This window comes from Lampetra planeri, chromosome 14 (genome assembly GCF_965212315.1).
Source record: "Lampetra planeri chromosome 14, kcLamPlan1.2.h2, whole genome shotgun sequence".
NCBI lineage: Eukaryota > Metazoa > Chordata > Hyperoartia > Petromyzontiformes > Petromyzontidae > Lampetra > Lampetra planeri.
The window spans coordinates 3,793,658-3,816,848 of record NC_136120.1 but is presented as its reverse complement, the minus strand read 5'-3'; the positions used below and the strand labels follow the sequence as shown (position 1 = coordinate 3,816,848).

The window sequence follows — 23,191 nt, the reverse complement described above, 5'->3', positions numbered from 1 at the left end:
TGTCAGTTAAAATCAACTCGTGTGTTCAGTAGTCCTTGTGAGAATAGTTTATGTACAACTCTTGCAAATGATGTGCTGTTAACTTTCAGCGAATGGAGCAAATACAACCGAACGGGGAAAAATTAGTGAGTGGTGGAGAGTTGGTTATGACGTGTGTAACAATTAATTTATCGATCGGTCAATTAAAATGTTTACGCTCACAGAAAGCATATCGTGTGCCTCAATGGTGGCGATTCGTCAAATCACCGTGGGTGTGATTTGTTACATTGCTTGTGATTATCACGCCCAGTTAAATCACCTGGGCTCAGCTCCTGGCTATATATATACACACACCCCTCTGGAAATTGCATTTACTGTGATAACTGAATCTGCACCTGCATCTGCAAAATTGGCCTAAGCCTAAAATGAGCATCTACGTCAACCCACAGATTACCAGGGCATCGTGCCGGCAATGTCCCTGATTGGTTACGTTTCACGATTCGCCATCTCAGAAATTCAATGAATTGTCACAATCCGGGGCCGCAATTCTGTTCACGTAGTAGTTTTTTTTCCCGCACGTGCGCTCGTGTCTTAGTGCATGCATGTTTAACAATCTTTGCTCTGTAGTGTTTATTATTTGTTCTGCCTCTTGTATATTTCCTTGAGCAGTCCCGTTTGTTTTCTTGTATTTTCTGCATCGCCTAAATGTAACACCATATAAACGTTTACTTGCATAAATCATTAAAATAATGTCTTCCACTTGCACTATTAGCCTATTAGATTTATGCATCATGAGTATTAAAAAAAATTCTATTTTCATTGATCGTTTGATGCATTATCACATGCAAATTATCAGAGTTCATCGACATTTGCCTGTCCATACACAATGTTGGCTGACTGCATTTGTTCAGTGGCCCAAATTCGGACGACTTTCAACTTTGTAACGAGTCAAATAAGTTGAATGCGGGTTATTAAATGTTGCATGGTTTCTGATGTCACCAGCAAGAACCACTCCCCATGTACTCTGCGTGGCCTATTGAGGTGTTATAAAGTTTGCAACACACCGTAATGGTTAATTGTGGTGATAAAAGAGTCAATAAAAGACGAGGGGTTTCGTTCCACCAGGTACAAATTCCATTAATATGTTTTGTGCATAGCCCCGCAGGCCTTCCAGACCTGCAGCGTTTGTTGCAGCAGCAGCAGCGTCTAGACCAGAGGTCGGCAACCAAAATAACAACAAGAGACATTTGTTCGAATTCTGTAAAACAAAAACCTCAATATTTAAAGTGATACCCAATGAACGTGAATATGAGGAGATGGTTTTCCTTAATAAATAACGTCACTAATCACTCCCTTATAGGGCTGCATGCATGCGGTCTAGACCTTTTTCTTACTTTTTTTTTTAGTCCCATCAGCGGAGTACGGGCACGCTCAGGACGCAGTGCGTTTTCCACGTGTCCGTTTGGGTGCCACGGTGGCGAGATGTTAACTACCTTGCCTGGTATACAAGAGATTGTGGGTTCGATCCCGACCCTGACACTTGTTGATTTGGAGTTTGCATGTTCTCCCCGTGGTCGCGTGGATTTTTCTCCAAATTCCCTCCACATTTAGGAACAGGCATTTCGAATATTTGGCTGCTATAAATGTCCACGTCATAACCGACTTCGTTGAACTATCGTTTGTGACAGCCAGGTCAGTTCTGAAAAAGAGCTATGTAGCTCTAATAGGGGGCCTTACCTGACAAAATAAATACCCCCAAAAAATCGTCGCTAGTTGAGTACTGCAGGGCGTGCCAGCGGAAAGTCCAGCCAGCTGGATTCGTGAGATCAATCGGCTCAAAGGGTGGTGCTGCTGGGAGGGGGTCATTCCCCTTCAGGGCAGGGCTGCACGGAAAGGTCGTTTTGTTGAGGTGCGTTTGAAACAAGCGCTGACGTTTGAAGAGCAAGCACATTTGTGCGTGAATGTCCCGCTGTCAGGTGCGGTGGTAAAATACAAAGTCACACCTGTCTATTGCCCTCGTGGTGAACACACTGACCCTTATCCTCATTTTCCCTGAAGCCGTCATGCCGAGCATTAAGTATTTAAGGATTCACTCTGCTTCAGCCGTGTAATGATGTGATTTAGGAATTATATTTCGTATTACAATGTTCCTGTTTCGTTTGTACTGTCTCTGTTTTCGGGCTTATTTGCAATGTTTTGTTCACCCCATTAGCCTCATCGTAGCGAAAAGATACAGATTGCAAATACGTATACTATTAATAACCGAGTATAATCTATTTTAATGAATGCATGGTCACAAGACTGCTGCATGTGTACACACATGCACACAGATGTGTATGCTCGAGGATAAACGTCTCCCCTTTCAATGCGAGCTAGGCTTTGGGTTCATGTCCAGTTTAGTTCGCACCTATTCAAGTAAGTGTAGCACACGGCAGCAGCCATTGCCTGGAGCAGTCTATCTGCTCAACAGAACCTGACCTGGGTAAAGTCTAGAAAACGATTTCTACCACTCGATTGGCAATGTCACGGAATCGAATGTAGGTCACCAAGATCACAGCGCAGTGCAGTAAACCCGTATGCCATCCCTCTATGGAAATGCGCATTAAGACCAAGGTTCCCCATGTAGCTGCCGTATAGACATTATGGCCAAGTGCTGTTCGCGAGCACCTATTAAGAGGGGTGGTATAGCCAGCCATGCCCGGCCACCTGTGTCTCTCTAGTGCCGACATTTATACCCCACACCTGTTACTCATTTAGGGCTGAATCAACCTCGGGGTGGTCCAGGAACAATTCAAAATATTCGTCACTCATTTTGGCCGTGAGCAAGAAGGGGACTGGAGCACAGCGCACTTAACCACGGCACGGCTGCTCCGCGTAGAAAAGCGCGCACACGCACAGAGTCGCCTTCCCGCTGCAGCCTCTGTGTCTTTCACACCTGCGTGAACGGTAATTTTCTTACTTGAGCTCAGGCAGGTTATGTCTATTTGCACTGTCTCGTCTGACGTCGGCATTCTAATTGCTCCGGAATTCACACTGGAATGTGCCCTCTCCTGTCCTCCCCAGTGGGGGAGGCCCTGCCACAATCCGTCGGTAGAATTTTTCTTGAAATATTTTTTTTCCCCCTTCTGTTATTTTTCCACTTGCAAGAATTGCATCCCTACCGATGCTGCCACCGCCGCAGTGTAATGGTTTGCAATGCTGGACTGGCAATTCAGAGGTCGCCGGTTTTCGGTCTCGATCTCTCGGAGCAGCAGTTGAAAGGCAAACTGCGGTGCAAGTTTCTTTATCCCCACTGCAACTCTGTCCACCTGGCACCATAGATGGGCACACCACAGCCCATGGGCGTGGTGGGATAAAAGTGTGGGTTTTTACCCCCTACTGCTTCCAAGGCCACTGGCTCGTGTGGAAGAATAGGCCAAATACAATCTAGATGGGCTCTCTAGAACTCCCTCTTGTGGAGGCCCTTCAACCAGCGGTGGCGTGAGTGAACATTTTCAGGGCTGCACCTTTACCAGCATTGCATCTGAACCGTGTTACCGACACACAGCTCTGAGACTTTAAGACTCTTGCGAAACTGGCATAGTTTTGGGGCGGTGCCGAGTATTCAAACTAATGGCCGCCGCACAATTGCTGGCTCAGAGCTCAGGCACGCGGGACACCATCCCCTCCTGAGCCACCTGGCCATCGCGGTCGTCGCCATTATGAATGGCCAAACACAATTCATTCACACCGTGACCCATGCTGTTGTTCATGGAGTGTGTGTGTGTGCGCGTTTGTGGATATGTGTGGGGTGTTTTTGTGGCCATGGTGATGCACATGCCTGGGCCGGGTTGCGTACGGTATTCCACGTCTCTCGTCCAACCTCGTAATAGGTGCGTCTCGGCCTTAGGGGGTCGGTGACATACTTTGGACAGCTTTCTAGACATTAAAGCCATCGCAAAGGTCTGCATTATAGCAGCATGCTTTGCCTATTCTTTTTTTATTCTTTAGCTTCTGTGTTGGTTTCTCTGAAATTTTAAAAGGTGGCATTTCTAATCGAAATTTCCTTTTAGAATGTAATTTTCAGTTCAAACTTAAAGTGGCTGCATTGTGTTTTTGTGTAACTTCACGTGGGACGACTTTATTATTACATTAGTTCCTGGTCCAATGTGTTAACGTCAGCCGGCACTGGTGCTAGTGCCCGGCGTTCGTCACACGGTCCTCTCGTGTGTTGTGTTAGCTGGAATGGGTGCTGGCTCACAGCACATGTCCCAACTTTCGGCATGACTCCACAAAGGATATTGTTTTTCTGTGCGTATGCATGTGCTCTGGCCAAGTAATATATAGTGGTTAGTGCCCTGCGCTATGAACCCGGCGACCCGAGTTCGATTCCCGCTCACGGCCAACACCGGTGACAATTATATGAACTGGTCCTTGGCCTCCCCTAGGTCGACTGAGCCTTAAATTCGTATCTGGTGCTGTGTGTAAACATCGCCACTGAGGAGACAAAGGTGGTCGGGCGTGGTGCTGGCCACCCACCCCTTCGAGTGCCATGCCGGCCTTCATAGGTGCACGCTAACAGCACTTGCCCCAACAGTCTGTGAAGGCTATACAGGATATCTTTGTCTTGTCTGGCCTAGTGAGTATACACTGAGTAACATAGTGGACATCAGTCTCAATACTGAGCCAGTTTGCACAAACTCATAAGTTTTATTCCTGCCTAGTAATTTATACCAGATTATGAAAGCACGCTATCTCTTGCAAAGTGGATGCCAAAGACCTGATGACATTAATTCTCTTCAGTAGGCCATTGTGTGTTGCAGTCTAAATTCCAAATGTAATATTTACCTTCAAGTAATCATCAGCAGCAGCAGCAGCTATCCTCTGTCTACCGCCGGATGAAGGCCTCTTCAGGTCTGGTCCCATAACTGATGGTGACCGGCTGCACACAAGCTGATCTCTTCACTCCTTTTCTGTGGTGGTCGTCCTCTTGGGCTTTTCCTTAGGATGCCACTTCATCACCAGGATTGACCATTGGCCATTATTCCTTCTAGCGACGTGTCCTGCCCAAGCGCGCTTATTTTTCTGGACCGTCTGTACGCATGTGCATGTGTTGAACTTCTTTCGCGCTGCACGTAGCCAACCGTGCTAATCCGGAGGTGCGGGAAATACGTCATGACTGTATGTCATCTGAAATTTTAGTGTCTTTTGAGTGTCCATTCTCATCTTCCCAACAGCCCCCTCTCCATACTTATTTGTATACTTTTTCAGCTATTCTCTTTTATTTGTCGGTGTTCGCGTTTCTGATCTACGGTTTCATGACAGGTAATACGCTCTGATTAAAAACCTCTCAGCGCATTGGTGCGTTGTCGCTTTTGATTATCATTTTCATCGTGGGCAATATGCACTGATTGATGGATTGCTTGAATCTCAGTGGCTTCTGTCAGCAGTGTGAAATACTTCGGCCAATAAAAAAAAGAGTGAGTGATCCGGCACCCAAGTAAGAACAGATTTGGCTGCCCTGTTCGAAACTCTTTTAGACTGTTGCACGCAGTTGTGATAAATTGTAATATGTTTAAAGTATGTTCTATTTTGAATGTATCAATGCAAAGGGTGTTTTTGACAGAATTAACTATGGTCCAAGTACTGCCAACAATAAAAAAAAATAATCGGACAAGGTTCACTCAAGAATGTTAATGGCATTGTAAACCCAGCTAATAAAATAATTTAAGAGCACAACCATTCATTTGATGTTTCCGATGACCTTTATCCAGCTCGTACGATGTTTATTGTCATAAGAGATCACCTTTTGATCATCTTTACGTGCAACATCACTCACAAAGTGTCCCCGACACAGCCGTGGAAAGCGCCGAAAACGGATATGCCGTGTCCTGCTTATTGTGGCGGTTTTTTGGGACCCCCCCCCCCCAAACATTGTAAAATAATTCCGAAACGCAAAAAAAAAATAATACACTCGCCAAAGCTCAAAGATGAAATACCGTGCAAAGCAAAGCTGACTTTCTTAGCTGCGTTACTCCCCATGCTGCCCAGAAACGTGACGGGCAGTCTCAGGTTGGCACCGCATTGTATCCATTGAATTGCGTTCCAGAATTGGCTTGTGATATTTGTCGGTTTCATTCGTTTATTTGTGTTACTTTCATTTTAACGTTGCTTTCTACACTCTATATAGTTTCAAAAATCAATAATAATAATAATAAAAAATGTACCTTGCAAATCGTAAGTTAGCCAAACGTTCTTAATGGAAATGATCGGTTGCCGGTTAAAGGGAACGGATACACCGGGGGAAACCCACGCCTGTATTAGGCCAGTATTTTGAGGCCACACTGGAAACCAGAGGTCGCAAACGGGTTTTGTTTCCTTACCCCTACCCGTACCCGGCCGCACCAGGGTCGCAAATGGGTTACCCGTACCCGTACCCGGCTAGGTACGGGTACCCGTTCCCTACCCGTACCCTACCCGAAATGAGTGACAAACGGTGACTCACCAGCGACTCACGGCCTACCCGTACCCGTACCCGGCCGCACCAGGGTCGCAAACGGGTACCCGTACCCGGCCGGGTATGGGTAGCCGGGTATCGGGTAGGGTACGGGTATCGGGTACCGGGTTGCGACCACTGCTGGAAACGCACCCAGTGACGGCGGTGGCGGCGGGAGTTGCGCTTCTCTCCTCCGAAATTCTACCCCCCCCCCCCCACAGGGTGGCCCTATATCGGGTGTTCAAAAAAAAAATGCACGAGGGCGAATCACTTTGGACGTAAATTGTTTTAATATTGCTCAGGAAATGTTAGCCACAGCACTCGGGGGTGAGGGGTTAACAAACGCAGGCCAGCTTTTACGATGTGATTGTTCGTTTATCAGCCTGAATCGGACATTTGTTACATTCTCTTTGGGTTTTTCGGTAAAGTCACGTAGGTAAAGCAATTAATAAAATAAAATAAATGAAAACAACTAAATTAAATCACGACGTCTCGGAGGCAAGACAAGCCTTTTTACACCTGATGAGGGAGGCTTGTGTTGCCTCCAAAACGTCGTGATTTAATTTAGTTGTTTTCATTTATTTTATTTTATCAATTGTTTTACCTACGTGACTTTACCGAAAAAACCAAAGAGTATGAATCCTTGCAGTCACGAAAGCTTCAAATCTAGAATTTATTACATTACCAAATACTGCATTCCAATGGGGAAACATCCTTTCATAGCTTTTACTGCATATCCATGGCTACTCACTTATTCCTTGCACAAAACCGGCCTTGATCATGATTCATTGTGGATTCTGACTCGGCAGAAGACACTCACCTTTCTTAATTCCTTGTCATTAATAGGTGGCTGCAGGAATTGACCAGCATTCTGTCTGCTGGACTACCATGTACTGTACATACAAATTCATCCATTTATCTTTTAGATAATTTATTTTAAGTATAATACAAGCATCGTTTTGTCGGTCTGATAATAAATCATTTACGATATATACAGATTGTACACCAGTGTACCTTTTGGCTTAAATGGGAAGAGTACAAATGGAACAAAATGAAATCCATTTTGTTATCTAAAACTAAACTCAACAATTTGTATTTTACCAGTTAAAGCCCACTGAGATTTTAGCTCTTTTTCAGAAGCCACCTAGCCACAAATGACAGCTTATCGAAATAGCGTATATCATGTTTAAATGTACAGCTGCCAATTAATCTAAACGCATGTTTTTAAATGTGGAGGGAAAACCCCAAAGGACCCGTAGAAAATCCATGCGACCACGGTGAGAACATGCAAACTCCAAATATACAGGCATTGTCAGGGTCGGGATCAAACCCACGACCTCCTGTATACCAGGCTAGGGAGATAACATCTCGCCACCATGGCACCCCCTGAGTGATGACGATTTGTCAAATCGCCGAGGGCAAGTATGGATGAGCTGAGACCAAGTTACTTTTGGGAAAATGAAGGCCACCACCCGATGGTAAGAGAAGGCGTGTGCTTATCACGGCAGCAACAACAAAAAATAGCCAAGTGACCTCATATCGCTGACTGGCCAGCAATACCTGGCCTTGTATTATTTAAACAGCGCTGCCCTGCAAACACTGTCCCGTTAATGCGTGTTTGTCAAGTGGGGGCCAATAGCCTTCAAACTGCTGCTCACATACAGCAAACTGATCGTGGATCTGGGCAATTGATTCGCAGTGCAAATGCTTACTTCACCCGCCAGTGGGATGTTAAGCAGTATGGATGACATTCGGTCCACAAATGTCACTGACATTTTTCTTGGCCATCGCAAAACTTTATTGCTTCTGTGTGTTGCGGGTCGTTGGGTTATTTTTGGCCGCCGTTGTGACATATTTCTTTTATAATGTTAACAAAGGTCAAGCCAGGCTCCACATGCCCCTCTCCCAACCACACTCCTTCCCTGGGTGATGTCATCCCCCAATGTCCCCATTCAGGCCCACGCAACTGGGCTGGCTTTGGGAAACGTGGCATGCACATCTCATAACACAACTTTAAATGTAATTATTTATCTCCCTTCAAATGTTTCTAGCAGGTGGATAAGACCAGGTTGGAGTGCTTTGGAAAAGCTCAATCATGCAGAGCAGCATACCCATGTGCCTGCTGTGACATTTGGAGTAGAAACATTGACACGAGAAGCATTGGAGAGCATACGTAAGTTAGACTGCTCAGATAAGTAAGTGAGCTTAGACAGGACACCTCCTGAAAGAAATTTCCATCCGTGGTCAACACTAACAACAGCGGCATCCAAACGACGGGAAAATGCCCCCACGAGGTCCTCCGTCGGGGAGATGGAGCTATGAAATCGGCTGTGAAGCCGGTGGTCTATGGATTAGTACTGCTTTGCGTGCCCGAGAGATGGAGATGTTTTGGAGAGGTCTTAATCCAGCAGTGGATTGAGCGTGGCTGATGATGATGATGAGCAGCGTTGTCATGAGCTGCTCCTTAGCGTTAGTTCTGCTCCACACGGCACTCTCGTGCGTGATTTTCTTTTGCGCACGAAACCCCCTTGCAAAATCGCAGTGTCGTTCGCGTCTTTTTTTAACACTTCCAATTTCCTAAAGTCGTGCACGTCAGTGTCAGATGGCCAATTTCATACGCTCACGCGGCACAAAGGAAACGTCTGTTTTGCCTGTTTAAAAAAATGTCTCTTCATGGAGAACGCGTTACCACATTTAAACGCTTTACTAATCATTGCGCTTTGTTCCCTTTTGTCACTCGTGCTTTGTACACTGCCTATATAAAAACAACGAAGTAATAACTATCTCGTACAGTGTTTAAAAAAGTAATGGAAAGAGTAGCTCGTCGCTGCGTAACGCGCACACGCATTCGACCCTTAAATCCATTGCTAATTATACAAATATTAATATTGCGCTCCCCAACGTAATGTTTGGTGGTTTTGGCAACCGATGAATGTTGAGCCATCGATCGCTTGTTGCAATCAAACCAGTTGCTAGGCTACCAGGCGTGGAGTATCTTGCAGAGACGGCGCATTTGATCAGCACTTTTATATACGACTCAACTCGCCAATTACTAATGCCATGGCACGGTTTGTAAACACGAGGCGTGTGGGCACCTTTTGCGGCATTGCTTTAGCAATTCTTTTGGTCACCCAACCACGAGCATCGTTTCACTGCCGAGGCTCTTCTCTGTACCCCCTGCTTGCAGTTAGCACACTCACTCACATCGGCAACATGCACACCCCCCCCCCCATCCGTGCTGATTCGTGCACATCAGTGGCCCGGGGGAGTAATTGCAACAGTGCGGGCAGACGCACGCCTCTTTAGCCAGTCGATGATGGATTGCAGGTCTTGAGGGTCACTCGATCATACTTCACTACTCTGGCCACCTGCGGGTTGGGATCGGGAGAGAGAGCACAGTCGGCGGGGGAGCACAGTGCAACAATGGATTTCTTTCTGCACTCGCCTCTGCCGACCACCACGTAGATCCGTAGTGGTCACCTGACCAAGCACTGCGCAGGCTGAAATCTGCTTAGCTTTCTGAAATCTGACGAGATCGGGTGCATTCCGTGTGACTTGGTCATAGGCAGTCCTCGTATAATTTGCATACATTTTTTATTATTATAAATTCTTACAAACTTCAATGCATTTATCGTGCAAAATAAGAATGTATTTAATGAGGGGAATTTGACGACCTAATCATCAAAGAATATTGTTTTTGTATTTTACCCAGGAAAACATTATCAATGAATCCCCTGGGGAAGTGAGATTCTCAAGGATGTGAACTAGTGAATACGAAAAATTGTATTTAAACAAAAAATATACGAACACTTGGGCAGTGTGTGGCACATTTCAAATAGTTATTTTAGACTCTTCTACTTGCGCATGCTAAACTGACGTACGTGGAGAAGGCGCACACGTGTTCCCTGCCAACTCCCTGTCCCCTGTGCAAGTCCAGGCCTAGGACTCGCTGTCTCTCTGCATAAAATAAGCATGGGTCTCCAATTCCATGCAGCATTCTGCGATGTAGTCGTCAATGTCTATAAATCTAAATTGTAGTTGGGGGATGAGACTCTCTCCGTACGGATCGGTCAGTAACCCTCTTGCAGCATTGCGTCTTCCGGGTATTCAGAGTCCGAGTTTGGAATCATGCGGCAAAATTCGCTTGCGAGAGTGGGCCATTATGAGCCAGTGTGAAATCCAAAACCACAAATTATAAAATTACTTCCAGTTAACGTGTTGAAAAGCAATCGCGTAAGTGCTTGCCAACATTAACATCGGTCGCTGAGGTTCACCTTGAATAGGATGGAACAGGCCTAAATAGGCTCACGCATGACAAAATAAACAACATTGTCCGAATTAATGAGGTAAGTTTTGCAGTGAGATAAATATACAGTTGTTACCATGAAGGATATCCCCTAACAGGGAATAAATATGGCCTTACGTTGACGGGCTTGTGTTTCCCATTGATGCAAATCCATGCTGAAACATCTCGGTCAACAATTCACATTCCCGCAAGCAACCACCCTGCCCTCACCTTCCCCCTGGCCCTTCGTTATAGAGAATCGATATTCGCATGTAGCACTGTCTGTCATTGAAAGTGATCAAAGCCTGTTTACAGATTCAAGTAATGGAGGACATTATATGTAAAATATATATATAATTACGAATCGACATTTGTCGATGCATTCATGGAAAAATGCCTCTCTCTCTGCCTTGGGCGGGGGCAGTGATGTGGAATTGTTTGTTTGACCATACTTCACCGCGTTGGTCAGTGCGGGTTGGTGACACGGAGACACCAAGACTCGATCGGATATCGCTCGCGACTGACGTGAACCACGGCGAGGATCTGAACTCAAACGTCGTGGTGATGTAGCGCAGTGTGCTAACCACTGCACCACCGCCTCCCCAGAAGACATGGCATCCGCTTTGAATGAACGATATGGCTCTTCTTCTTGGTTCTTTCGGTAAAGTCACGTAGAATGGAAATAATAAAATAATAATAATAATAAAACATAATAACATAATTCTCACGACGTTTCAGCCACAACGCAAGCAGCCATCCTCAGGTGAAGAACAGGTCTGTCGAGAAGACAGAGTCAGACTCTGTCTTCCATTCTACGTGACTTTACCGAAAGAACCAAGAAGATGAATCCCTGCAGTCACGAAAGCTTTAAATCGAGATATGGCTCTTGGTCACGGGTATACTGTATACTGGCTCCCATTCAGTTTCTCTTTTGCATTTCGTGTACTCCGCTTGATCTGTGAGTATACATGGGGAATTTCGTTGTAGAGACCACATTTCCATTAATAGATAAATACATCACAAAGCATGTAAATTAATTATGAACAATAAGTTTGAATGTGTGTTAATACCATTGTGTCTTGCTAGATTCTCGGGACGGAGCGGCGGTTCAATGGTTAGCGCCCTGCACTATGACCTTCTCCGAGTTGGATCCCTGGCGAGGGTAAACATCTGCGGTGTGCGCCAACTGTACCAGTCCTCAGATGCCCCCTCCACCAACCCACCTGGGCGTTGGGCGGTGCTAGCAGATCATCACCGACCAGCGTCCGTGTGAGCATTGTGGCCCATGACTCTTGGGACACGTGAACCTTGGTAAACTTGACAAGCAGCGGTGGGCTCGATGTGCAATACTTCTCCCGAGGCTTTCTCGCTTACGCCACACGTGCAGCGCAACTCGCGGCCGCAGCCCTCGCTGAAAATGGACGGGGAATAAATGGGTTGCGAGACGGGCCGGTTGCTACGCGTCCCCACTCGGCAGTATCGGGACGCCCAAAGTCACGTGGAAATCCATTGGCACGCTCACCGCAAGTCTCCCCAGTAACCTCAAGTCTGGCCTTGGGGTTGATCGCACGCTAAGTGAACGCACGTCGACACCAGCATCAGACGCGGCATAGCGGGGCATTGTCGGTTTGTGGCATGAGCTCCCCCCCCGTGCTTGTCGCTGGTGTGGATCTGCTTCGCAGGAGCAGCAGCAGCAGCATCATCACGATTTATGTTTCCATTTGAAGTTTAAAAATAAACATTTTGTGAAGAGGTGCCCGGATATTCTAAGTTCATGATGGTTAGAGTCCCTAGTATTTTTCCCCTTTTAAAATTGGAGTTTCACCTCCTTTGGCTTGCTTCAGCTGTCAGATTGAAATATGTCAGCTTGATTGGCACGTGGTGAAAAACTCTTTGCAGAGCATAAAAAACTGTATTTCTCAGCGTGAAAGAAAAGACGATTGAAAGTACTTCGGAAGAAGTTCTGTAACGTCGTCTTCCAGAAGTGGGGTGCCACGCTGGCGAGATGTTAAGTACCTTCACGTATACAGGAGGTCGTGGGTTCGATCCCGACCTTGACGATGCCTGTTTATTTGGAGTTTGTGTGTTCTGCCCATGGTCGCATGGATGATTTTTCTTCGGGTCCTCTGGTTTTTCCCTCCACTTTTAGAAACAATGCGTTTGGAGTATTTGTGCTGCTATACATTTCCACGCAATAAACCACTTTGTTGAACTATCATTTGTGGCCAGGCAGCTTTTGAAAAAGAGCTATATAGCTGAGTGGGCCTTACCTGGTAAAATAAAAAATAGTTTATAGGTTTAGTTTATAGTTTTAAATGTTCTCCGTCACAAGGGTGGTCCATCTGCTAGCTGCACAAGTGTCCAATGGATTGTTCTTGTTCTCATCACTTCACCGTCGATATGAAACATCATTCGAAGTAAATAAAAATAAAAACGTATTTATATTCTTCAAAACTCAGAAATATTCCCTTTGGCAACCTTGAGAGGACAGACAAATGAGTAATACGCATCAAGGGAATACTTTTTGGCTGACCTACACGAGCCTTATTGCGGACTCAAACAAAAAATAAATACCATTTTGTTCCCGACGCCAAAACCAGGTTTGTCTCAAGGACCAGAGTTGAATTTCAAATCTTGCGAGGTAATCCTGTCTTCCCACGGCTTGGCAATGCTTCTGCACACTCAAGTGTCACCGGACTCTCGCTCAGCCACAGAAAAGGTGCTGTAAGGACGTGTACGTTGTTCATTTGCCTTCGCGTTGTTCCAGACGGCACCTGTATGTGGGCGTCTATAACGCGTGGCTGGGTGTCGGCGTGGGGAGTGTGCTACGACAACGCTGTGCGCACTTGCGAAATGAACAACAAATATATTAAATTTTGATTTAAAGCTTTCGTGACTGCAGGGATTCATCTTCTTGGTTCTTTCGATAAAGTCACGTAGAAGGGAAATAATAAAATAAAAATAATAAAAACATAATAAAATACAATTCTCACGACGTTTCGGCCACAACACAAGCAGCCGTCATCAGGTGAAGAACAGGTCTGTCGGAAAGACAGACGTGCTTTCGGAGTCCATGTCTTTCCGACAGTCCTGTTCTTCACCTGAGGACGGCTGCTTGCGTTGTGGCCGAAACGTCGTGAGAATTATTTTATTATGTTTTATTATTTTATTATTTCCCTTCTACGTGACTTTACCGAAAGAACCAAGGAGAAAACAAATATATTCGTAAAGTTTTTTGTTATTTTAGTCAACGATGACTTTGAAGGGGACACCCATCAGACACAACGATGACATCTGTCCACTAGATACCAAAGCGCGAACAACTTTGACGAGACAGAATAAACTCTTCTGAATGGCGGCTTAGTCTTAATATAATTCAGTATCGTTATGATTATCGACAGTAGTCCGCTGAGGAAGACCCAACAATGGTAATCGGCATATATGTAAATCTATAAAAGATGTTACCGACTCTACTGATTGGCTGACCTCTTAATGTTGGGGAATAAATATTGAGCGTCACTCACACCCACATTGTGACTGCTCCAGTTGACTCGACTAAGAGCATCGTTAATTGGAATCCACAGACTAAGACTCGACTACATTTCCAGAGGTTATCGGCATCGACTGGACTAAGACATTGACTGAACTAAATAAAAATGCTGACTAAATTAAATAACACTGCTTGGCTGTTAGCCCACCGTGGCTGCGTTGTGGCGCAGGAGGCTTTGTGGATCTTTAGAATAACTTAACGATGGCTCTGGAAAACCAACCACCGCCGCCTTGCGGGCCTTCTCTCGGCACCGGAGCGGATACGACGTGGCTCACGGTCACTGTAGAGTTGAAAAATGGAGTGGTCGTCACCTGCAAGCAACGATAGGACAAGCTGCATATTGACATCCAGCAAGAAAACGACAGCCACTGCTGTCGTCATCTTGATGGCTGACTGATAAAATGAATTCATAGCCGCCGCACGTTATAGGAATTGTGCCCCGAAATTCCTAATTTGTTGTTTTGATTACAAAATACAACACTGATATAAATATTTTTCGGAATGTGTTGTTATTAAATCCTTTATATTAAGCTCACTTGCTTGCGCGCTTACGACCGTGCAAATCTTTCGGTCGTTTTTAACCCACTTCCCGTGATCCAATCGAGCTGACATTTTGCACACAGACTCGTTGTGCGTGACAATTTATTTTCGTGAAAATTTTTTTCCAAAATGTTACACTTTTTAGGAAAAAATAAATTCTATTTAATTACCAATTGCTTAATGGTGGCAGGCAATCATCTGACCCATAGGTGGCAGCCATCTCAAGCCAGAGGACGAGAGGACTCTAGCCGCCACGCATATAAAGGATTTATAGTGAAAAACTTTGTTTTTACGGGTTAATTATTTTGTCTTTTAATGAAATGCATCCCATTTGTTATGTTGCCGTGTACGCACGGTGAAACGGTTTTGCCTGTGGAGATCTCTTCCACGCTTGTAGGAAGTGGTTGCACAACATTCTGGCAGATTTCCTTCAAGGGGCGGGGATTTCTTTTGCAACCAACTGGTACGGACTGATAACCTCTGCTGAGGAGCGAGCATTCACTATGACCATATCTACCAAATAATCCTTCCTAGTTAGGAAACTTCAAACTAACCACTGACACATCTGTATGTGTTGAGACAATTAAAACGATGTCATCTTGCTTGAGCTTGCGGATTCAAATCCAACATCTTGGCAGCCTGGGATCAGTGCTCCCGGGGGAACATTACCGCCTCCTGAGAGAACCTTCGGTTAGCACAGTTGACTACGTACGGTGTGAAAGAAGTTCACCATGCATAAAACCTTCCACCTAAAGCGTCGTATTTACTTCTAGCTGAGCACACAACAGCGCAAGCTGTTTCTGAGCAATGTAATCTTCATCTCGCTCTGCAAAACAATGCGTGAATCCTATCAACACAACAATTTCACACCAGCATGTCGTTTTAGATGGCGTGCGCACGGGGGTTTGGATGAAACCTGTTGAAATGAGAGCCGTGGATCAAAGCACGGCTGCCTAATCCTACTCTGCATTTCGCCTCGTGTCGTATTCATTCGCTGACAAACCATTGGGGGATTTGTCTCTAAAGCAATTGCCGCATCTCTGATCAGCGTGCTTGGCTACGTACGGTGCGAAAGACGTTCAATATACATATAATTTCCACCTCTAGGCAGAACACCTACGTTTCTCTATCATATTAAATGATATTATTGGTTCTTTCGGTAAAGTCACATAGAAGGGAAATAGTTGTATATTTTTATTATTTTATTATTTCCCTTCTACGTGACTTTACCGAAATAACCAAGAATATGAATCCCTGCAGTCACAAAAGCTTTAAATCTAAATATTAAATGATGTTAAACGTAACACAAACACTCGCTTACAATAATAATAAAAAAACACGAGTTTAATTCTGTAAATGTCCACTTTACCAGACAGCGAGTCGAGCATGCACGCGTACAGCACACACGGTCACGTGCACGTACGTTGACTCCTTTATTTAGAAATCGGCAGCGCCGAATCCTCGCCCCAAAGCTTTTAACTTGTCAATCATAATCCTTTATGCTTCCCCCTGGCCGCAGTTGGTGGTGGAGGGGAAGGGCAGTGGTTCCATTAGCACGGTTGTGCCGCCTTCGCTTGGCAAGATGCCCAGGGCCTTTCCCACCTGGCGTTCGTTCACTTAGGAACAATCGACTCCAAGTATCTGTGATGGAAGACTTTGGGAGTCGCATCGTCATTTCGGAGGGGTGAGGGCGAGGGGGTAGTAGTGGTGGTTGTCTGAACCGGTCCTGGGTCTCCCCTAGGTCGACTCGGCCTCAAATGAGTCCCTGGCGCGGCGTGTAAACATCGTCACTAGGGAGACAAAGGTGGCCGGGCATGCTGCTGGCCACCCACCCCCTCGTGTGTCGTGCCAGCCTTCATAGGTGCTCGCTAACAGCAATTGCCCCACAGTCTGTTGAGGTTACACGGGGGATCTTTGTCTTGGTGTATTTGCACGCTTACAGTGGAAGTTTTCACAAAGCGGATTTGCTCCCTCTCGAGTCTGTGGCAAACGTCTGTTTATGTTGAACACGTGCGTGTATCAGTGGCTGCCAGTTGGCCTTGCCCAGCCTGGTGTTGTTTCCAGATGCCTCTCCGCCTCTTTCGATCCAAACTTGTGTTACAACTCCTGGGCGAGGGGGCATTGCCGGGTTGGAATTGGTCAGGATGGCACCTTAAATAAGGTAAAGCGGCAGCACCTGCGATTGACTCCTTCCACCACCGTCGGTGGCAAGGGCCTCAAGATGCCCCTGTGGGAAATAGCTTGGCCTCTTCTTGCTGTCTAGACGTCTGGGCATGTGCCCCATCGACTGGAGCGTTCCTATTCATATTTCTGGGTTTGGCGGCAGGGCTGGGGCAGTGGAATTGAAAAATAAACTTGCACCGCTGTATCAGGATAATGAATTGTCAGAGGAGGGGGTCGCACGTTCGTTATACGCGTCGCACACCCACCTTCCTGCAGCGTGCTGATGGGTCTGGGTCAGAGGTCGCAACCGGGTACCCGATACCCGTACCCTACCCGATACCCGGCTACCCGTGCCTGGCCGGGTACAGGTACCCGTTTGCGACCCTGGTGCGGCCGGGTACGGGTAGGCCGTGAGTCACTGGTGAGTAACTGTTTGTCACTCATTTCCCAACGTCTTGTCTCTTCTCACAATTCAAGTTCCTAGAATCAACCCACCCGCGCCTGCAACATGGCTTCAACCCAGAGGTCGCAATCAGGTACCCGATACCCGTACCCTACCCGATATCCGGCTACCATTTGCGACCCTGGTGCGGCCGGGTCCGGGTACGGGTAAGGAATCAAATCCCGTTTGCGACCTCTGGTCTGGGTGGCGGTACATTGAGTGGGTGGGTTGCTGCGCCGTCTGTGTATATCTGAGTGCGTTTACCCATCCGAATGCAAGAAAAAAAAACACGGTCCATTCCGCGTGCGAAACGCTCCAACGGAACTGGCAAAATGCCCCTTCGTGCAGGAGCCCCCTCCCTACTACAACACAAATTCTCGACGCTCATTCAGCCTTTGCTTTGTAAATATAGGGACAGCTGCAAGCCGGTTTATTGGCCTTGCGTTGGAGCCACAGGCAAAGCTTGAGCTTTGACCTCCGGCCATAATTTACTGCATCCTTTGTGAGAAGGAATGGCCTGTAGCAAGTTCAAGTTCACACTCTCCGGTCTCTACACGCCGCAACAGCGCACTGCCCGGGCAGTCTGCGTGTGTCTCTGTGTGTGTCTCTGTTGGTATGGGGAGCGGTGGTGCAGCGGTTAGCGCGCTGCGTTATGAACCTGGTGGACCGGGTTCGATTCCCGCTCACGGCCAACACCAGTGACGATTATCTAAACCGGTCCTGGGCCTCCCCTAGGTCGACTCAGCCTTAAATTAGTACCTGGTGCGGTGTGTAAACATCGCCACTGGGGAGACAAAGGCGGCCGGGCGTGGTGCTGGCCACCCACCCCCTCGTGGGCCGTGCCGGCCTTTATAGGTGCTCGCTAACAGCACTTGCCCCTACAGTCTGTTAAGGCTATACGGGGGATCTTTGTCTCTGTTGGTGCGTGCGTATGTGTGTGTGTGAGAGAGCGCACACACACATATGCGATGAGAATGCTGCAGCAGAGTAATACGTGGCCACATGAGTTGTGTGTCTGCCGGCGGCTGGGGATGTCAGGCTCGCTAGGAATGTGTGTATGGGAGGGGGGGAGGCTGCTGTGAAGGTTGTGAGCGGGAGACCCAGTCGAGCGAACAGCAGAGACAGTGCCGGCGTGACGTGTTCCTTGGTCTCTGGGCACGAGCAGCGAGTCTGCGTCTGTGTGAGTCCTGTGTGTGTGTGTCCCATCAGAAGTGGGGAGCGGTGGTGCAGCGGTTAGCGCGCTGTGCTACGAACCCGGCCACCCGAGTTCGATTCCCGCTCACGGCCCACACCAGTGATGATTATCTGAACCGGTCGTGTGCCGCCCCTAGGTCGACTCAGCATAAAATGAGTAACTGGTGCGATCTGTAAAGATTGCCATGAGGGAGACAAAGGCGTCTAGCTGCCCCAATAGTCTGTTAAGGCTATACGGGGGATCTTGGTCTTTGTATCCATCAGTGTGAGTCTATGTCCATCCGTGCATGTGATCTTGTTTGTCCATCTGTGCGCTACCATCGTGTGCTGCTGAAGTGTCTTTGTCTGTGTGTGTGTGCCTTTCTGTCTGTCCGTTTGTATGCGTCCCATCTCTACGCGTCAATCGCTGCGTGTTCATCGCTGCGTGTCCATCCCGACGTGATTCATCTCGGCCCAAGATGAGATCACGTTGTGATTTGACCACGGTTAGCACGCTGTACAATGCGTCCGGGCGTGGCCCTGACCACACCGCCGCCACCAAGCATTTGCTCACAGCAATTGAATCCTACACTTAAAAGGAGGGATGCCAACTCTGACTATACTTGTAACACGCGTTCCGGTGTGCGTTAATGTGTCTGTGACTCTCTAGGGGACCGCTCCCCTAGAGTGTAGCAGTTAGCGTGGTGCGCTACGAACCCGGCAACGCGAGTTCAATTCCCGCTCACGGCCAACACCAGTGACGATTATCTGAGCCGGTGCTGGGCCTCCCCTAGGTCGACTCAGCCTCAAATGACTACCTGGTGTGGTGTTAAAACATCGCCACTGGGGAGACAAAGGCGGCCGGGCGTGGTTCTGACCACCCCCTCGTGTGCCGTGCCGGCCTTCTTCAGTGCTCACTAACAGCACTTGCCCCAATAGTCTGCTAAGGCTATAGGGGTGATTTTTGTCTTTGTGAATGTAGGGAATACAAACCCCACTTGATAGGCGCTCATTAGCAAAACTACTGCAGCTCAGCCAGGCTGAAGAGGGTTCATATCCAACTCTGTGTGTGCGCACGCGAGTCCAACATGTGTACGTGTGTTCTGGCATGTAATTATCCATTAATTCCTCCTATAAAATCTCTCCTTGCATTCATGGTACATGCATCGAATCATGGCAAGTCAGGATCTATTCCATACAACGTATGCAAATAATATGCAAGTTATATACGATGTTACATTTATGCAAATGTGCGTGAAAAAAAATGTACACATGGAAAAGAGCATTTGTGAAAAAAAATATTTTGAGGACAGTGTTCTTTTTCAAAACAGTAGAAAGCAAGATGAAACCATGAGAAATCCCACTTGAGTGTTGAATTGATTCACGATCCTGAATCGAGTCAAGATCCCGAGTCGCAGGTGAGGGTGGGAGAGCTGCATCGTCGCCGTGCCCGCCGGGAATGTGTGCACGGGACCTTTTTCCCCTCATTCAGTAGCGCCATGGGGCCGTCGCAGCAGCAGCAGAAGCAGCAGCAGCAGAAGCAGCAGCAGCAGAAGCAGCAGAAGCAGCAGCAGCAGAAGCAGCAGCAGCAGAAGCAGAAGCAGCAGCAGCAGCAGAAGCAGCAGCAGCAGAAGCAGCAGCAGCAGAAGCAGCAGCAGCAGAAGCAGCAGCAGCAGAAGCAGCAGAAGCAGCAGCAGCAGAAGCAGCAGCAGCAGAAGCAGCAGCAGAAGCAGCAGCAGCAGAAGCAGCAGCAGAAGCAGCAGGGTTATTTATCCTGCAATGGGCGGCATTGGCAGTGCATTTGGCCACGGTTGGCCTTGAAACGCGCCCCGTCTTACATTGCAGCCCCGCATTGCGTCTTCCTGCAACCACCCCACCCCACCTCCAGCCCCTGGCTGCTTGCTGCTTGCTGCTGGCATCGCGAGCAGGGAATCCAGCCGGTGGGGTAACCAAATTCTATTTAAACTAAGACTATTTTTGTATTTTACCAGTTATGGCCCACTGAGCTATGTAGCTTTTTTTTCACAAGCGACCTGGCCACACATGGGTAGCTCAGCGAAGTGGCTTTATCACGTGGACAAGTATAGCAGCCAAATACTCTAAACGCACGTTTTCAAATGTGGAGAGAGAAACCAGATGACCCGGAGAAAAGTCCATGCGACCACGGGGGAGAACATGCAAACTCCAAATATGCAGCCGGCGTCAGCGTTGGGATCAGAGGTCACAAACGGGTTTTGATTCCTTACCCGTACCCGGCGCACCAGTGTCGCAAACGGGTACCCGTACCCGGCCGGGTACGGGTAGCCGGGTATCGGGTAGGGTACGGGTATCGGGTACCCGGTTGCGACCTCTGGTTGGGATCGAACCCACGGCCTCCTGTAGGCCAGCCAGGCGAGGTAGTTAACACCTCTGCACCGTGGCACCCCATCGCTGCCGCACAGGTGCCCATCCTGCAGCGTGATCGTTTAAACGCACAGCAAGGATGGGGCTGGAGTTGGTGGCACGACACATTGTGAAACAAACTTTCATACAATCTGCCTTTGCCTGTCGTACAGAAATCTCCTCTCACTGTCATCCACCCTCTTGTGTGTGTGTGGGAAAGGCTACGATTTTTGTGCAGCCCCCTCCAGCAAGTGTGGAAGGCTGGCATATCACCGTCATCGTTAGGTGAAGCCTTACACATTCACAAGAGAGTTACTGCCACAGATCAAGTCGGCGTAGGGCGAGCAATGGGTGCGATTCGATTATCACGGTTGGCTACGTTCCATCATAGGTACATCCATAAGAATTTAGAAGGGCGATAAACTTTCATTAGCGGGGTTTTCAAGTTTCATTTATTAGGTATAGCCATGTGAACCATTCGGCTCTTGAATCGGGTGCAACCGCAACAAACAAAAAAAACTTAAACATGAACAAGAAAACATCTTAAAGTGACTATGTGCAAACAGAAAATCCAAGAAAAGACAGCAAAATATTGCAGAAAAAGCACCGCACGCCAACACTGTGTTGGGGGAGCTCGTCCCCTCCGACCACCACCACCACCCCCACGCTACGGGGCTGGGCGAGGAGCAGGTCGTGTCTAACCGGGCTGTGCTAAGAGACCCCCACCCCCACCGCGACTGCCGATGGCAGTGACGCCAGCGTGGGTGAGCGCGTGGAGTCTCTCGTCCGGCCCCTGGGGGTGCGTGCCATGACGTGAGCGAGGTTACATTCTGTTACCCGCAAATCGCCCATGTTTAAAAGAACACACAGCAACCACGCAAACACGTTTTTCCGGGTTGGACAGGTAGATTGAAGCAGAAATGAAATAACGTGTGGATTTGTCTTAATTGATTTGTTGTCCTTGCAGCTGGCAGATGTATTTTTGGAGTGGACGTATTTAGTTATTTCTTTGGCAGAGCAATGTAGATGAATTGAGCCACGATGATGTTTTTTTACGTGAAAAAAAATTTACCACGGTGATTTTTTTCGAGTTATAACTTGATTTGTTGAGCATCTGGACTCGCACACTTGTGAGGTCGTGACTTTGATTCTCAGCCGAGGTCCACTACGCCCCATCATCACCACCACTACCATCGCTATCACCGCCATCAGAAGTTATCACTACTGCTACAAAAATCATGATAACCACAACCACTATTATCACCGTCACCACAATGTCAAATCTGTATACATGTTCATCATGTTCGCGATACATTTTTAAAAGTAGGACATTGATAATTATTCATTTTCTATACAACTTTTATTCAAATCTAAATGGAGAATTGTAAAACTCAGCGTGGTTTCTCGTTATCTTACCTGACCCAGTGACATGGACGCCACCTGGCGAGACTGCGTTACGGTGTTTGCCCTGTGGCGAGACTGGTCGCCACCATGGGAATGTAGAATTTCCTACTGCTGGCTTAAATCCATTGATAAAAATTATGCCCTTCCACTCGATGCATTTGTGAGCATGGGAACTCCGTGCTTTATGAGACCATTAAGACACATTCCTACCTTTGTTGAGCGAAGCACTGGTGAAACGACATTCGTTTTTCCTCCGTGTATAATGATAATTTCCTGGTACATTCGCTGATGGGAAATATTTGTGAAACTTATTTACCACATAAGTCACCTCTCCAACATGTTCCTTGCCAAAGAAACAATCATAACAAATTTCACAAGTGATTATTTTTAATAAACATTGTTACCCAATGTATGGGGTTTTTGTTGTGTGTGTGTTACCACGTGTATCCCTTTCCATCCCCTCTTTAAGTTGAACCCTTTCAACACTGCATGTCGTATACTGGCGATAGATTTTGACGCTGGTGTATATATATGCTATTGAAAATAATTATCCCTGTCATAGGAATGTGGATTTTCCACCACTGGCTCACGACTGCCAGTGGAGATAAGCACTGTTTTACTGGTAGGAACCTCCTGGTTACACCAGCCCACAGGGGATTATTGTGTCCGTCCGTCGTGCATCCCAAAATGTGAGGGGTGGGGCTGGGTGGGGTGGGGAGGGTGGGGAGGGGCTGGGTCGGGGGTGGGAGGGGTGGGGAGGGTGGGGAGGGGCTGGGTGGGGAGGGTGGGGAGGGGCTG

At 47.4% G+C, this 23,191-nt stretch overlaps 1 protein-coding gene across 2 annotated transcripts in view; it reads left to right on the top strand.

The window, feature by feature from the left end:
• LOC144722317 (membrane-bound glycerophospholipid O-acyltransferase 2-like) overlaps window positions 1-23,191 on the top strand; it is a 56,678-nt gene that overhangs the window by 6,843 nt on the left and 26,644 nt on the right. The gene's annotated exons all lie outside the window — the stretch shown is intronic.